We start from the raw sequence: 19353 nt of genomic DNA, 5'->3' as shown, positions 1-19353 counted from the left end.
TGGTGGCAGGTGCCTGTAATCCCAGCTACTCGGGAGGTTTAGGCATAAGAATTGCTTGAACCTGGGAGGCAGAGGTTGCCGTGAGCTGAGATTGCGCCATTGCACTCCAGCCTGGACAACAAGAGCGAAAGTCTTTCTCAAAAACAAAAAACAAAAAACAGAAACAAAAAACAAATAAAAAACATAACAAACAAACAAAAAAAACCCAACAAAAAACCCCAATACATTGCTCAAGTAATCTATGAGTGAATGGATGAATAAGAGTGGACGGTGAGGGCAAAGGGACATTGGTTAATATTGATTACAATTCCTAGCATAATGTTTGCTGCCCTGATCATACATATTTTTGACATCTTTTTTTTCTGAGATCTTAATCATCCACTAATATTAGCTACATATATTTTTGCTTCCTTCCGTAATACCTAATTTTGCCACATCATACAACAAAGTTGCTTAGAAGAAACATAAGACAGTGTCTAGTTAGAATCTTGAGGAACAGAAAGTCGCTTAAAGAAATCATATACAAATTTTATCTAAGGACAGTTACAGAGATGAGTAGTTAAGGACAGTTACAGAGATGAGTTGTACAAGCGGGTGATCCAAGGGAGAGTTCGGAACTAATCAGGAATTACTCCCTGAAGGAGCTGATGTTTGGAGTGTTACACTAATAATGCTTTTGAAATCATTTAAAAACCCTCACTTCTATGATAATTGTGTCATCTAGCTACTGAAACATCTAAAGTGAATTTATGGTACTTTTATATTATTGTTACTCATCTAAAAGTATTTCAAATTGGAGATTTGTGATACTAATACAATCAGATATTTCTGTGTAATTTACTGTTTCTTTTGAAATTCTAAATTCAGTAACTATAGTTCACATATGCTATATAAAAAATTGTTATTAAATTAAAAAGTATTAACGATTCTCTTTTGTTCCAAAACCACAAAAGGTTGAAAAAATAAACATGTTTTAAAATGGAGAATTAACATCAAGAGCTTGTGCATATTCTTCTATTTTCACATTGATATGGTTTGGCTGTGTCTCCACCCAAATCTCATCTTGAGTTGTAGCTCCCATAAATCCCACATTCTATGGGAGGGAACCCATGGGAGGTAATTGAATCATAGGAGCGTGGATCTTACCCCCGCTGTTCTCATGATAGTGAATAAGTCTCACAAGATCTGATGGTTTTATAAATGAGAATTCCCCTGCACACTATCTTTTTTGCCTGCCACCATATAAGATGTGGCTTTGCTCCCCCTTCCCCTTCCAACATGATTGTGAGGACTCCCCAGCCGTGTGGAATTGTGAGTCAATTAGACCTCTTTCCTTTATAAATTACCCAGTCTCGAGTATATCTTTATTAGCAGTGTGAGAACGAACTAATACACACATTGAATTAAAACTAAAATCAACAGCAATGAAAGTGCGATTGGTATAATTCAACTAAATATAATGAATGACACATTGGGAATTATCACTTTAAAATATTGTGTTTCAGGCCGGGTGCAGTGGCTTATGCCTGTAATCCCAGCACTTTGGAAGGTGGAGGCGGGCGCATCATGAGGTCAGGAGATCGAGACCATCCTGGCTAACATGGTGAAACCTGTCTCTACTAAAAATACAAAAACAATTAGCCAGGCGTGGTGGCAGGCGCCTGTAATCCCAGCTACTCAGGAGGCTGAGGCAGGAGAATCACTTGAACCTAAGAGGTGGAGGTTGCAGTGAGCCAAGTCCAGCCTGGGTGATAGAGTGAGGCTCTGTCTCAAAAAAATAAAATAAAATAAAATAAAATAAAATAAAATAAAATAAAATAAAATAAAATAAAATAAAATAAAATAAAATAAATAAAATAAAATAAAATAAAATAAAATAAAATATAAAAATTCCTGTGTTTCAGTTAATTTGAACTTTCAACCTGGCTTAATTAGACAAAGAGGCAATTTAAAACATTCAGTAGTATTTGTAATTTTTTTAAAAACATGGGTATATTAACCTTACCTGTTTTGGTTCTTAAGGTTAAACAAATTTTAGAAACTTTTAGAAATTTTTCACTTTCAATTGTTACGGTTAAATCCAGGGACTGGAAAAGTAACACTTGCTCTCTCTCTCTCTCCTAACTTTAACCTTTCTTAATTAAAAGATAGACTTTTTAAAAAGTTAAATTTCTCTTTTCTGAAGGGTTCAGAAATTCAAATCATTGAATTTACTACTGTGAAAAGATTCATTATGATTCTTATTTTTTTATATAAAAGATGTCAGCAAATTAACAACTGAATTCACATTTAAGAATGCTGTTAGCCATAGGTTGTGTGGATTGATCACCAAGGTGAATTTAACATTAGGCTTTATCTCCAAAATTAATTTCTACTGAAACCAATGTTAACTGACTCTTTTCAATTTTCAATACATTTTATTTTTTGTCTTTTACCGGGAATATGGTGGTTACCCATAAGAACAGTGTTTTTCGTTTTTATATAAAACTTAATGCCATAAAAAGTCTTCAAAATAGTTACTGATAATAATTTACATGATTTTAAGTAAACTAATAAGTTCTGGAGGGTAGGGCTGGAATAAATAGTTGTAGTATAAATACATAGTTGACTTAAAATAATTATTCTTTTTCTTCAGGTATCTCCACAGAATTTAGTATAATATTAAAATTGATATTACTTATATAACAACTGCATAAATATAAATATCTAAAAATTTTTCTAAATATTTATATGTTTGTGTATGTACAAATAAAATCTGAAAATAAATTTTGGCCAAGTTTAAATATGAATTCAAATCACTTCTTTTTTTTTTTTTTTTTTCTGAGATGGAGTCACTCTGTCAATCAGGCTAGAGTGCAGTGGCACAATCTTGGCTCACTGCAACCTCTGCACCCCTGGGTTCAAATAATTCTTCTGCCTCAGCCTCCCAAGTAGCTGGGACTACAGGCGTGCACCACCAGGCCCAGCTAATTTTTGTATTTTTAGTAGAGACAGGGTTTCACCATATTGGCCATGCTGGTCTCGACCTCCTGACCTTGTGATCCGCCTGCCTCGGCCTCCCAAAGTGCTGGGATTACAGGCATGAGCCACCATGCCTGGCCTCAAAATACTTCTTAAACAATTTTGAATTTTTGTAGTGAAATACATGATACTTCAAAGCATGTACCCACATACATAGTTTTACATTACAATGAATTTGAGAAATTATTTCTGTTTTGGAGATGAGATGCAAATAAGTCATGTTTTAATAGAATTTTAGTTAAACAGGTAAATATTCTTGCTTTCACTATTTTGTCCAACTCTATGTTTTCATTTTAGGCATTTTTTTTTAGATATCTGTTATTTTGGTTTTGGTATATAAATGAATGTTTATTACAAAATTCATTTAGTCATCAAGCACATCTACTTTTTTCTAATGGTTCATATTGATTTGAAACTAAAAACATTTTGTGGATGAATGAAATTTATTAATCTTGTTACAAATCCTTCAGAAAATTTGACCATTACCCCATTTGGGAGTATTCATTTCCATGTAGCATTATATGAAACACACAACACACATTATCCTTATCACAAATTGTAATACAGTTGACCGTTAAGCAATACGAGTTCAAACTGAATGGGTCTACTTATGTGTGGATTTTCTTTCACCGCTTCCACCCATGAAACAGAAAGACCAGCCCTTCCTCTTTCTCCTCAGCCTGCTCAATGTGAAGATGACAAGGGCGAAGACCCTCATGATGATCCACTTACACTTAATTATCAGCACATACATTATTCTCTTCATTATGATTTACTTAGTAACATTTTCTAACCTTTATTTTAATAATATGGTATATATTAATAATACATATGACATGAAAAATATTTGTTAATTCACTATGTTATCACCGACTTCCAGTCAACTATTAACTATTATCTATTAACTGCTAGTAGCAGTTAAATTTCGGGGGAGTCAAAAGTTATATGCAAATTTTGGACTGCACAATAGGCAGCAACCCCCATGTTGTTCAAGAGTCAACTGAATATTCAACTCAAATAAACTAAGAGTATTCAGTGAGGTGGGGAATAGAGTGAAAGTGAACGGTTCATCGTGAAGCATACCACATGTGGATGCCCCATTCTAGAGCATGTTAATTGGTAAAGATGTGAATACAACTATCAAAGCAAACCTCCTCTCAGAGAGTATCTAACTTTCTTTGGTTTTGTTCTTTCTGAACGGATGACCTTTTCTAAGTACCCTGAAGAAGTTAGGCTGATATTCAAGTGTGGTATTTCATTGCTAGTCCAAAGGGAATTTTTCATGAATTTCCTCCAAGTGTCTTAACAGTATTAAAGTGCAATGTGTTTTTGGTACTTTCAGAAAATGACAATAGCATCTTGGAGAGAAACGCACTATGGACATGCACACTTGACAACTAAATAGAAAGTGGCAATTACCACTTATAAAATGTTAACATTTGTTGATAATTTAGCTTTTCAATTAGGAATAAATCTACTCTGAAAGACTAGTCTTTTATAGGCACTTCATTACAAACTATGGACATAAGTTTTCTCTAAAAATTAATTAATTATTTTATGTTGTTTTCCAGTATGGGGTTGAATTAACGGTATCATTTGGCTACCAAGTCTATTGTCCCCACCTCAAACATTGGAAAATAGACTTTTGAAAAAACATACACTTTTATTTGGCCAAATTTTATGTGTTGGGTATTTTCTGACAATAACTGAATCTGCATGGTTTTCTATGAAAACATTATTTGTCTTTTTTTTTACCTCTGATTGTAAGGATGGGCCTTAAGTCCTTATAAGATTACAAATTCGACATATTAACCAAAAACTGGAAGTATTTGTTCTGGAAATGTCAAATTTGGACCAATGTGACTATAACACTTTTATATATTAATGAGTGGGCAGTTACAGAAATCAATATTACTAAACTGATTCAGATCATGTGTTATAGATGGAGGTTAACTGCTTCCACTGCAATCCTTAGAACCAGATGTCAAATAAGAGAGCCAAGGAAGAGCTCTGATTTTTGTGAGTAAAAGCTCTGAGGTGAAATAATTTGAAGGAATTATACACTTTATTACTACTTTGCTTCCTATTTGGAAGTATATATAGAGATAATTATGTTGAAAATAATAATACATTTTCTAGGTTCAACCATCAAGAGATGTTACTAAAAGTCTATTATTAATGAGGTCATATAAAGGAAGCCAGAAATATAACAATAAGAAGACAGATAAAATATTTTCCTCCCCAGGTTTCCTTAGTATAATATCCATCCTCATAGAGTTTTCAGTTTCTTGCAGCAGCTGCATTTGACCCAGGGACATAAAATCTTTATTGTCTATATATTGTTGGTGCTGTCAAAAATACTATCACCATATTTTTCTTTCTTTTCTCATTAAAAGTATGGAGTTTTACAGTTTGTGATAATTACCACCCTGAAACTAAGGTGCGACTTGATTCCAAGTTTAAAAATTTTATATATTTGCTGTCCACTAGTAGATTTCAGATTATAAAGGGGAAAATAGAATATTCCCCACTGCCTACCTACATTATCCTTCATGTTGCCAATAGCAAGAGGCTTGGAAAGCAATACTCTGACATTGTTTTGTGATATTCATTGATTGTTCTAAAGTTGATTGCCTACTCTGTGAAAGGAAGGCTCTAAGAGGGAGGAGGTTAGGATACTAAGATCTGTGTCCTGGTCTCTAGAAATTTGTGGTACAGAAACATCTTTTCCCATGTTCTGCTCCATGGAATACTGTTTCAAGGATGTAGAAATATGTTTATTCAGAGAAACTCATGAATTACCACTGTTTCATTGCCATATTGTATATGTGGTATGTCCGACTCAAAAAAATTCTGTAATAGAGAAAACTATCCAGTTATAACTTGCTAAAACTCGTGACTAAGGAATCATTTGACGGTGCACATATTAACATTTAAAGACCAAAGAGTGTTGATTGGGTCTTAGAATGAAAATGTTGGATGAATATATTAGCTCAGAAAGCAGTTGTTTCATTCTTCATTGTGGTTTTTTTTGTAAGTGACAATAAAACCAAGAACAAATTTCAAATTTTACAGAAATATTATGATATATTAATAAGGATACCACACTATGACCTAGGATGTTTTTCATTTAATGATGGTAATATGAATATTAGCTTATATATTACTATATTTAAAAGAAACTTGTCATAATAATATACAATAATTAAAGCAATGTTACAAATCATTGCTTTCAGATAAGAAATGGAAACATCATAGACCATACATTGTTTTACACAGAAAATGTGTTAGACTTTGATACTAGCGGGATATGCCATCAAATAAAAACACATCAAAATAGTAAGCATACCTTATTGGCTTAGTGTGAAGTATATGCTGAGTTATTACATAATTTGATATTGAATCTGAAAATTATTGCTAATTCGAATTTTCTTTTGTATAAACAGTTAAAATGTCAAAAGCTTTGAAATAGACTTTTACATTTGATTATTTTCAAATATAGCAGCTTTTCAATGAGATCATAAAATTCGATGGAATCTCTATTGTTGCAAATGACAGAATTCCCTAATATACAATAAAGAAGTGTAGTAAAATTATTGAAAAGTTGTAATTATTTCAAACTTCCATTTAAACTACAATGTTGAGAGAAGAAGTTTCAAGAAGCTTCATCTTGAAAGCCAGATCCTGGTATCTATCTTTCTTCCCAACTGAATATTTTGTCAGGAAGCGGCTGCTGGAATATAAGGGACTAGAATTGTTAGATGATCCATCAGTTTCTTTCAAGTACAGCTATTCTGCCAGTTGGCAGTTGAACATTCCCCACATCTAATTACATTTACCTTTGTTGCTTTAACATTGTTAGAATTTTTGTCACCTAATTTTCTGAGCTCCTTTTCACTTACAAAGAAGCAATATTAGATAAACTCATTGTATCTGCAGCTGCAAACTAATGCTTTCAAATGTATTCCCTTGGTGTTATCATACCACTACATATCTTGAAACAGGTTTTTTCCACTTATGCCTCTTTAATGATCCATTCTTCTTGTCATGTTGTCTAATAGCGTAAATATAACATCATAATTACTAAAATTTTAAGAATCAATTCACTGCGAACAGATCAATGTATTTGTTCTAGTGACCTCTCTGAGATAATTTTCTACCATGCACTGCTTCTTTGCTTCAGCCATACTAGTCATCTTGCTGCTCTTCAAGTACCCCAAACCACATCAAGTTAGACCTTCTCAATTTCATTATTGCACTTTACATGAACACTCTGTTCCCTAATTATCAGCATGCCTTTTACCTTGATTTCATTCAGCTCTCCGCTGAAATGAGACCTTCACAGAGAGACCTGTTTTCTCATAGCATCTGAAATATTGCCCTCAACACCTGCAACACCATTTCCTTCCTTACATGATTTATATTTCATCACAACCAAAATCCGTACATGACATATTCTGTATTTGCTTGTTTCCTCGTTTGTTGTTTATCTCTCCTCACTTACTCCTCATGGACTGTAAATTCCAAGACAGCATAATTGTATGTGTTTTGGTCATTGCGTTTCATCAGTGCTTAGAAGAGTGCCTGGCATAATGAAATCACTAAATAATTTTTAATAATTAATATTTAAAAATTATAATATATTAATATACTAGCTAGGTGTTTTATATTGCATAAAGTCCTATTTTCTAAATCCTTGTATTAGTTTCAGAACTAAAAACAAGTGTGAAGGAGACAGAATGTACTGCAGCTTTTTGAATATTCACTATGCTTTATATACTCTAATATAAATTACTTTCATTTTATATTAAATATCATAAGGCAGTCCTTTTATGAATATTACTTTAAATAATTCTGGGGTACCTGTATCCAAAAAGAAACCAGAAAACTTCTCTAAACATTCCTGTATGGCTCTAAAAATATCAGCAGTTTTATTTTGCTGATCTCAAAAGCAGTTTCCCAAGGTGGAAAACTGCTCTAAAGAGAGCACAGAGGCAAGTATTTGTCTGATAATCATTCCTTGGGAATATTTTACAACTTCATAAAATATTGAAAACAATTAAAATGATATTTTTATTACAATCAGAATTATTTGAAGGAAGTTTATAGCAAGACACGTGGCATATAAAAAATATCCTAGCGGACTTATGTCATTCTTGGTTCCTTACACACTTTTATTGCTTTGCAAAAATACAGTATATATGATGACAGAGTATAAATTTCAAGAATCTAAGGCAAGTTGGCATACTTAATCTCAGGCTTGTATAAACTGAATATCTTTGTCCAATTCCCTACTATCTTTCTCACTATCTTAGTGTTTATTTGTAGCTCATTCTCCCTAAATTTATATTTCAGATTATACAGTTGTCTCATATGTGTGATAATTTTAATCTAAGCAAAGTCAATGTAATACTTGAAAAACAATTATTATATTTTTACCTAATAACAGATTTTGAAAGATTAGTAACTAGTTTGAAGAGATTTGTTCTAGTTGCCACCTTATCAGTGGTTCCTATGGTGCACATTGATGTGTAATGAAGGAGTTCTTCACTGTGGAATTCTTGAATTATTACCTATTAATAATGATATTTACTTATTACTTTTTTCATATTTAAGCTATATGTTTTGTATTTATATGAGAACTAATGTGCTTATAAAGCCGTTCACATTTCTTTCCATGAAAAATATTGTGTTAGTCCATTTGAGTTGCTATAAGGAATACCTGAGACTGCATAATTTATAAAGAAAAGAGGTTTATTTAGCTCACAGTTCTACAGGCTGTATAAGAAATATAGTGCCAGTATCTGCTCCTGGTGAGGCCTCAGGAAACTTCCAATCATGGTGAAAGGCAAAGTGGGAGCCTGTGTATCACATGGCAAAAGAGAGAGCAAGAGAGTGAGTGGTGAAGTGTCAGGCCCTTTAAAAACCAACTCTCACATGAACTCATTACTGCAGGGAAGGCATGAAAGTATTCGTGAGGGAGCCATCTGTCATGATCCAAACACCTCCCACTACGACCCATCTTCAACACTGGGGATCACAGTTCAACATGAGATTTGGAGGGGAGAAAACATACAAACTATATCCTATATTTAGGGAATTTTGCTTTTGATATTGCTTTTATAATAGTGACCTTAAAAAAAGTTTTAACATGGGGAACAACTAAAAGTAATGATTATTGCCTTTGCTAATGCCAAGTTAAACAGATGACAACATTTGAAAGAAGAAATAGTGTATAACAGGTAATAAGGAAGTAGTGATAATAAGTCTGTTTTCAGAAGGTCAGGCTTTTCATTAGGTCTGGATGGAAATCAATAACATTTGAAAACATTTTCCACTTTGCCTTTATGCATATAGGCAAAGATATGATAGATATCTCATAGTAAATCCTGCAGTATAGTATAAATCACTGCATTCATAGAATAAGTAAATATATATCACTTTATACAAAAAGGCATTCTAGAAAGTCATATATAAATCAGATTTTATGCTCTTTGAATATCAAGCCATATTTCTCAATGACACTGTAATTTCAGAGATGTGTTCTCAAAGAAAAAAAATGGTTCCTGAGCTTCAAAATTTCATATCAGAAAGCAGCAAACTTCTTTCTAACTTAAATTTAAAAATAAATGAATATTTTAGTAATGAATTATTTATATTAATACTTAAGTGAAAAACTATGCCTACAATCATCCAGTGTTTTATTAGACACTTATGAAGACTAGCTCTAAAATGTGAAGAAAACAGGGTTGTCTTTTATAAAATATTTTTCTTTGTAAAAATTTTCTAAGAACCTCTTAATAATGTTTGTCTTTCTACTTCTTGGTAGCTGTATTTGTTCACCTGCCAGGTCTTTTCTAAACATGGCTATTACAGATGATAAAGCTGTCAAAAAATGCAACATGAAATTCTAGTATTTTTAAGAAACAAGAGAAGCTATTTATAAATGCAATGTTGGTGTAAACAATTCAACTAACTGAGAATTTAAGATGAAAGCTCTTCTTACTATCCCATGTTTGAGAAAAAAAAAAAAAAGCTCTATTTTGCCCCAGTTTAAGGCACAAATATGCTTTTTGGATTTGTCTGTGCTTTTGCATTAGGTAGGTAAAAATAGCGCTATTATGAAAAAGTGGCAGTGTTAAAATGTAAATTTTTTTCTAAATTATTATTATTGTATTACCTCTGCCTCAGGAGACCAATATTTAGTTTAAAATAAATTTACTGGCATTAGGGTGATGATGTATAGACATAGACAGAACTAGAACCATGTTCACATGATTACTCTGAATGAGTTTACATTAAATATCCTACTTTTTATTACAGTGTTTTACTGAGATTTATGTTTTATTATTTCTGAAAATAGCATATTTGGAGAAAACTAAGACCACTTTCAGTAATGTAGAAGGACTCACCCGCATTTCCTTAGAAACAGAGTAAAATATTCTGAAGGTATTCTCATCATGATGTTTCATTTGAAATTGTTATTTCTGTTTGTTTTTTTTTTTTTTTTGAGAAAATTCTTTGAGAAATCAAGGATGAGTTCTCTGAGTGTTTGATACTATTTGGAAATTTCTGTTTGTTTTGATCGTTTTTAAAATTTATTTTTTGAGTAATTAACCTTTGCACACCTGAATAAATGAACGTTTTTTGCCCTTTGTTATCCTAGAAGTGGACAGAGTATGGATGAGCATAACACTAGATGTAGGTAACTTATAACAGATGTTTATATATGACCTGGAAAGCTAAAGGTTTATCTTGCCTCATTTCCATCTGCAATAAAGATCTATCACATCTCGTTTGATACTTTTGAAAGTACTGAAGCATCTTATTTCATAGGTAATTTTAATATCTCCATGGTCCATAAACCATATACATCTTTTAAATGAATATTTATGGTAGTCATTCTTAAAGGTGTATCTTATAGATCCAGGTCATTGGTAGCTTAGGAGGGACCAAGTTAAACATATTACATGGGAGTACGGTAGATGTGGTGATGCATAACTAGAATTGTGGACAAAGTGATTTGTCGCCTTATTGCCTCTTCAAAGGAGGACATGTTGTCCCAGCGTTAGGGAGTGCTTTCTGCAAACATTCTTTCGATCTCAGCAACACCACTCTCTCCATCATTCCCTCTCTCAGAGATTTCAACTAGCATCAGACAACCGCCTTGCTCAAAGTTACCCCTCCCAGAATCCTGTATGCAGTGACAGATGCAGCAAGGACATGGCTTTAAGACCTGGATATCTTTGCTCAGTGATGAATAACGTGAGGTTGTTATATCTCCAGAGCATCCCTAGTGATCAAGGCTCTGTGCAGATGAGTCAAAAAATTACATTTTGTCTTCCAACTTCTGAGCATGGAATCTGTGAATGATAATAGCAATAAGTGGCATTAAACTAACTATATTTCATTAGATACTTGACATCCTCTTTTGGAAGTCCCAATAACATGTCCAATTAGCTTGTTCAAAGCCAAACTCATAATTCTGTTCTTTTAAACCAGGGTTTTTGTTTGGTTTGGTTTTTTATTTATTTATTTTTATTTGTTTATATTCTCCAATTTTATATTTTGGTAAAAATACACATAATGTAATTATCATTAATTACATTTATATTATTGTTCAATCATCATTATTGTCCATCTCCAGAACTCTTACAATCTTTAAAACTGAAAAATTTTCCCTTCATTAGCCCCTGGCAACCATTATTTCACTGTCCTGAGGATTTTGACTACACTGAGTACCTCATATAAGTAGAATAATAATAGAGTATTTGCCTTTCTGTGACTGGCTTATTTTACTTGATATAACGCCCTCAAGGTTCACACATGTTGTAGCATATATTAGAATTTCCTCCCTTTTTAAGGTTGAATAATATTCTATTGTATACAAAAACCACATTTTGCTTTTCCGTTCTACTCTTGATAGACTCGAGTTGCTTCTAAATTTTAGCTATTATTGGTAATGCTATTAACAACACGGGTATAAAATACATATTTAAGAAACTATTGGGTACATACCTAGAAATGGAATTGCAGAATCATATGGTAATTTCATGTTGAATTTTTGAGGATTCTCCATATTATTTTTCACAACGGTTTTACCATTTTATATTTATTCCCATTACCAGTGCACAAGGGTTTTATGTTCTCTACATTCTTGCCAAATTATTATTTTCTGTTTTATTTTAATAGCTTCCATCCTAAATGGGTATGGGCTGGTATCTCATTGTAGTTTTTTTTTTCATGTCTGATGGGTAATGTGCCAACGTTGTAACAAGGTTTGAGGGTAGAACAACTTGCACCTGCGTGTGAACACCCAGTCATCACGCTTATGAACTACAAAATAATCTCATTGTAGTTTTTATTTGCATTTTCCTAATGATTAGTGATGTTGAGCATGTTTTCAAGTGTTTATTTCCCATTTGTATATCTTCTTTGGATAAATATCTATTCAAGTATTTTGACCATTTTTGAATCAGGTTGGCTTGATTTTTGTTATTGAGTTTTAGGAGTGCTCTGTATATTCTGAATGTTAATCCTTTACTAGGTATATGTTCTGCAAATATTTTCTTCCATTAGGTAAATTGCCTTTTACTTTAGTGATAATTTTATTTTGATGCATGCATTTTAGTTTCATCTGTTTTTTTTTTTTTTAACTTTTTATGAAGCCCGTTTGCCTCTTTTTAATTTTGTTGTGTGAATGTCAGGTGTCTTATTAAAAAAAAAATTGCCAAATCTGAAGTATTGAAACTTGTCTTTCTTGTAAGAGTTTATAGTTTTAGGTCTTCCATTTAGGTCATGGATCCATTTTGACTAAATTTTTGTATATGGTGTTAAGGATCCAACTATATTATTTTGCATATGGATATCTCATTTTCCCTGCAACATTTATTGAAAATACTGCCTTTTCCCCATTGAATACTTTTGACACCGTAATAGAAAATCATTTGACCATATATGTGAGACTCTACTTCTAGGCAACCTTTCCTATTACACCGGTCCATATGTCTGTCTTTATGCCAGTACCAGAATGTTTTGATTTCTGTAGCTTTATAGTAAGTTTGGAAATCAGGAGTCTGAGTGTTCTAGCTTGTTCTTTCCCAGGATCAATTTAGCTATTTGGAGTCTCTTGAAATTCCTATGAATTTTAGGATGAGTTTTTTGTATTTCTGCTTTAAGACATCATTGGGATTTTGATAGGGATTGCATTAAGTCTATAGATTTGCATTGAATCTGTGGTGTTGACATTATAACAATGTTAAGTCTTCCAGTCATGAACATGAGATGACTTTCCATTCATTTTTATATTCTTTAATTTCTTTTGGAATATTTTGTAGCTTTTATACGACAGGTCTTTTATTTTCTTGGTTAAATAAAAAGTAGTTTATCTTTTTGATGCTATTGCAAATTAAATTATTTTATTAATTTTGTTTTTGGATTATTCTTTGTTATCGTATAGATATGCACTTGATTTTTATGTGGTGACTTAATTTATTGGTTCTGCTATTTTAGTGGAATCTTCAGCATTTTCTATAAATAAGATTCTATTATCTGTAAACAAAGATAATTTGACTTCTTCCTTTCCAATTTTATGCCTTTTGTTTTTCTTACTTATTTTTTTCTGGCAAGAACTTTTAGTACTATATTGAATAGTAGTAAGCTCAGGCATCCGTGCCTTGTTGTTTATCATAGAGGGAAAATTCTTAAGTTTTTCACGATTGACTGTGGTGTTTTATATGGGACTTTTATATATGAATTTTTTTATTAGGTTAAGGTGGTTTCCTTATATTTCTACTTTGTTGAGTATTTTTTTTAAATCATGAAAGGGTATAAAATTTTGCCAAATGCTATTTATGCATCAATTGTGATAACCATGTGATTCTTACCCTTCATTGTTAATATGGTATATTACATTTAACAATTTTTGTATGTTGAAATATCTTTGATTTCCATTAATATTAATAAATCTCTTTTGCTCGTGGTCTGTAATCATTTTAATCTGCTGCTTAATAACTTGTTTTGCTAGTAATTTTTTGAGGATTTTTGCATCAGTGTTTATAAAGGATATGTCTATGGTATTAGAGTAATGATGTCTTATAGAATGAGTTTTGGAAATGTTCCCTCATGACAGCATTTTTGGAAAAGTTTGAAAAAGATTGATGCTAGTTCTTTAAATGTTTTATGGAATTCACTGGCGATGCCATCAGGTCCAGGGCTTTTGATGCCAGGAGATATTTTATTACTGGTTCAGTCTCCTTAGTAGTTATCAGTCTATTTACATTTTTTATTTCATCATTATTTAGTGTTGGTAAGTTTTATATCTCTAGGAATTTTTCCATTTCATATGTAATTAGATATCTAGGCATATAAGTTTTCATAGTTCTCTCTTATAGTCCATTTTATTTCTGTAGAATTGATAGCAAAGTCACCATTTTCATTTCTCACTTTAGTAATTTGAGTCTTCTCTCTTTTTCTCTTAGTCCGTCTAGCTAAAAGTTTACTAATGTTGATCTTTTCAAACAACCAACTTTTGGTTTCATTGTTTTTCTATCATCTGTTTTGTCTATCTCTGCTCTAGTCTTTATTATCTCCTTTCTTCTACTTGCCTTCAGTTTGTTTTTCTGGTTTAAGTTGTAAAGTGGTTGATTTGAGATCTTTTTCTAAATTAAAAGAAAATATTTCTTACTTTTAAATGTAAGCATTTATAGCTATACATTTCTCTCTTAGCACTGCTTTTTCTTTTTTCTTTTTTTTCAACTTTGTTATTATTATTATTATTATTATTATTATACTTTAAGTTTTAGGGTCATGTGCACAATGTGTGGGTTTGTTATGTATCCATGTGCCATGTTGGTGTGCTGCACCCATTAACTCGTCATTTAGCATTAGGTATCTCTCCTAATGCTGCCCCTCTCCCCTCCCCCCACCCCACAACAGTCCCCGGAGTGTGATGTTCCCCTTCCTCTGTCCATGTGTTCTCATTGTTCAATTCCCACCTATGAGTGGGAACATGCAGTGTTTGGTTTTTTGTCCTTGCGATAGTTTACTGAGAATGATGGTTTCCAGTTTCATCCATGTCCCTACAAAGGACAAGAACTCATCATGTTTTATGGCTGCATAGTATTCCATGGTGTATATGTGCCACATTTTCTTAATCCAGTCTATTGTTGTTGGACATTTGGGTTGGTTCCAAGTCTTTGCCATTGTGAATAGTGCCGCAATAAACATACGTGTGCGTATGTCTTTATAGCAGCATGATTTATAGTCCTTTGGGTATATACTCAGTAATCGGATTGCTGGGTCAAATGGTATTTCTAGTTCTAGATCCCTGAGGAATCGCCACACTGACTTCCACAATGGTTGAACTAGTTTACAGTCCCACCAACAGTGTAAAAGTGTTCCTATTTCTCCACATCCTCTCCAGCACCTGTTGTTTCCTGACTTTTTAATGATTGTCATTCTAACTGGTGTGAGATGGTATCTCATTGTGGTTTTGATTTGCATTTCTCTGATGGCCAGTGATGATGAGCATCTTTTCATGTTTTTTTTTGGCTGCATAAATGTCTTCTTTTGAGAAGTGTCTGTTCATGTCCTTCGTCCACTTTTTGATGGGGTTGTTTGTTTTTTTCTTGTAAATTTGTTGGAGTTCATTGTAGATTCTGGATATTAGCCCTTTGTCAGATGAGTAGGTTGAGAAAATTTTCTCCCATTTTGTAGGTCGCCTGTTCACTCTGATGGTAGTTTCTTTTGCTGTGCAGAAGCTCTTTAGTTTAATTAGATCCCATTTGTCAATTTTGACTTTTGTTGCCATTGCTTTTGATGTTTTAGACATGAAGTCCTTGCCCATGCCTATGTCCTGAATGATATCGCCTAGGTTTTCTTCTAGGGTTTTTATGGTTTTAGGTCTAACATGTAAGTCTTTAATCCATCTTGAATCAATTTTTGTATAAGGTGTAATGAAGGGATCCAGTTTCAGCTTTCTACATATGGCTAATATCTCATAAATTTTGGCATGTTGTGACTAGTTTTTATTTATTTTGAAATACTTGTACATTTGCCCTGTTATTTCTTCTTTGATCAATTGGTAATTTAGAAATATATGTTTAATTTCCACACATTTTTTGCTTTTTCCACTTTTGTTACTAATTTCTAACTTAATTTTGTTGTAGTTGGCAAAGATACTTGGTATGGTATCTTAAATCGATTGAGATGTAATCTGTGGCCTAACACATAATCTGTCCTGGAAAACATTCCATGTGCACTTGAGAAGAATGCATATTCTGTTGTGGGGTAGAATATTCTGTAAATATCTCTTACATCTTGTTGCTTTATTGAGTTTTTTAAGTCCTCTATTGTTATTTATTTCTTTACTTATCTTCTGATTGGTTTATCCATTACTAAGCTATAATAAATATCAACATGTACATAACAGATGTTGATATTTATTATAGCTTCTTGGAATATTGAATCTTTTATTAATATATAATGTCCTCCTTTGACTCTTGCAAACTTTTAACGTTATTTAAAGTCTATTTTATCTGGTATTAGTATAACCACCCCAGTACTCTTATGGTTACTGTTTACATGGAGTGTCTTTTTCTATCCTTTCACTTTCAATCTGTTTGTGTATTCAGATATAGAGTGAGTCTCTTTTAGACAGTATATAGTTGGATCATGGCCATAATCCATGCTGCCAGTATCAGTCTTTTGTTTGAAGGGCTTTGCTATTTAAAATTAAAGTAATTGTTAATAAGAAGATAACTGTAACTGTCATTTTATTATTTATTTTCTAGATGCCTTGTAGCTTTTTCAGTATTGAATTTATATTTTGTAGTGAAAATTTAAATTCCTTTCATTCTTTTTAAATGTATATTCTATAATTATTTTCTTTGTGGGTACCATGAGTATTAACTGCTAACACTCTAAAATTATAATACTCTAATTTGAATGTATATTAGCGAAAGTTCAATAATATACAAAACTCAGCTCCTATAACATCTTCATTTACATTTTTTTCAGTTATTAATGTCACAAAATTATGTCTATACATTGTGCATTCAAAAACATAATCATTTTTAATATATTAGTATTCTCTATTATGTATAAAACAAAATGTCAAAGTACAAACCAAAGTTATAATAATGGGAACTTTAGACTAATAATTGTTTAATATATTAGTCTCTTGAAGTCTGTGGAAAATATAAAATGAAGTTACAAACCAATGTTACAATGATACTAGCTTTTATATTGTCCATGCATTTACCTTTACTGAGATATATACTTATTCATATAGCTTTGAGTTACTATCTAATGTCCTTTTATTTTAAGCTGCAGGATTCCTTGAGCATTTATAGCAGTTAATGAACTACCTTAGTTTATGTATGAGAATAATTTATATATTCTCTGGGAGATAGGTTATGGAATTTTCATTCAGTGGTAATTTTCGGCTCCTGATATTTTTTGTTCATTTTTGGCCTTTCTCTCTCTATTGATATTTTCATTTTGTTCATCCATTGTTTCCTTGACTTTCTCTATGCCTTCCTTTAGTTTTTTAGACATCATTATAATGGTTGTTTTAAAGTATTTATCTAGTAGATCTACCATCAGGTCTTTCTCGGTGACTTTATTTTGCTTTATCTGTTTTCTTTAAATGAGCCATACTTTCTTGTTCCTGTGCGTGCCTCGTGATTATTTGTTGAAAACTGGACATCTGAATTTAATTAAATGGTAAATCTTGAAATCAGATTTTCTCCCTTCCCTAGGGCTTGCTGTTCTTGTTATTATTTTGTTTATATTGTTGCAGGCTGTGTCTGTGCTGAAGATCAGCCTGAGTTGTAAACTTAAAGACTTTTATTGGGTCTTTTATGAACCTGCACCATTTCTTGATGATACACTGAAACTTTCTAATTTCCTTCATGTATGCAGTTGCTCTGGAAATATACTATTCTTTAATGTTTGACTTCTCAAAGGGGTAAAGGAAAAATATAGGGGGACAAACAGCCTTTTAAATCTCCTGGAAGTCACCTTAGCCAGGAAGAGTGGGTTTTAGAACAGAAGGGAGTGCCAAAACAATGGCTACCACCTTTTTGTCTCTACCATTGTGCTCAGAAGCAGCAATCAACCATGACAGCACAGATCCTTGATAACTGAAGGATGTGGTCCTTTTTGCTCATGGTAGTTTTTGCAAGCTAGAGGCAAGCTGCAGCAGAAATACGTGCACAGCTTCCTGTCTTGGGGTTGAGTGTGGGGATGGATAGTTGCTTCTGAGCTAACAGCTGAAATTAACTAAAATTTATTATCCAGGCTTTCTCATGGAAGTTGTAAGTTTCACTAAATTCAAGAATTCCAAAAGAGTTGTATCAGAGAGATTTTGCCAGTGTAATTATTACTTACGTGTAAAGAGATTTCCAGTGCTTGCTTTTCCATCATCTTCCCAGAATTCTGTAAACCAGACTCTTTCGCAATGTTTCCATGAATGACATCACTGTCTATCCAGTTATGTAAACAAAAATTTATACATCCTTCTCTTTACCCCACACATATCATTTCTCACAAAATCATTTCAATTTTAACTTCTAAATATCACATAAATAGTTAATTACTATTGTTTGGGTGCCTGCATACTCCTGAGCACTGATTTCATATCTTTTAATTACATATCTCAGCAAGGGCTTGGTATGCTCAGGTATGCCATGTGGACACTGGAGTTTATAGATGTACGACACATTTCTCAACTAAGTGACAAAGCTGGGTTTATACAGTCAGTTTGATTCTACACATGTTACTGAACATGATGCCTCACATTTGTTTTCTGGAAAATGACATTAGATTAGGCTAAACAAAAGTTTTAAAACTATTATGAATAAATATTTTTAAAATAATATATACAGGTTTTTATATCAAATACATATATTTCTAATATTTCAAAACTATTTGAATTCATCCTTATAATAACTGTATAAAATAACTAATCTTATTTCAATTTCACTGATGAACAGTGTATAAATCAGTAAATAAGGGACAACAATGGTATTCCAATATAAATTTCCAGCTAAACTGAAGTTCTATGTTCTTCAGTGCTTTGTTATAATGTCCCCTTGGAACAGTAAGCCCTTAAAATGCTGACAAAATCATGAATTGTTAAAATAAATTCACAAATGTTGCTACTCTTGAGACAGCATGTACAGACAGAGCATTGAAAATATGACAGAAAATCAAAGGATGTCTGTGGTTAATGTGTTATAATATTAAATAAAAAGCACAACTGTAGAAGCTTTGTCAGTTAATGACTATTAATAAAAGTCTCCTGACTTGCCTCCCAGACTAAAAAAT

At 32.4% G+C, this 19353-nt stretch overlaps 1 protein-coding gene and 1 non-coding gene across 2 annotated transcripts in view; one reads left to right on the top strand and one right to left on the bottom strand.

The window, feature by feature from the left end:
- PCDH15 (protocadherin related 15) overlaps window positions 1–19353 on the top strand; it is a 1777335-nt gene that overhangs the window by 15267 nt on the left and 1742715 nt on the right. The window lies entirely within an intron of this gene.
- LOC116466217 (small nucleolar RNA U13) lies at window positions 12266–12369 on the bottom strand. The gene has a single exon (XR_004247454.1). It is a non-coding gene; the product is annotated as a small nucleolar RNA U13 (small nucleolar RNA).

Source organism: Hylobates moloch, unplaced genomic scaffold (assembly GCF_009828535.3).
Source record: "Hylobates moloch isolate HMO894 unplaced genomic scaffold, HMol_V3 SCAFFOLD_3, whole genome shotgun sequence".
Taxonomy (NCBI): domain Eukaryota; kingdom Metazoa; phylum Chordata; class Mammalia; order Primates; family Hylobatidae; genus Hylobates; species Hylobates moloch.
This window is presented reverse-complemented; position numbering and strand designations above follow the sequence as displayed.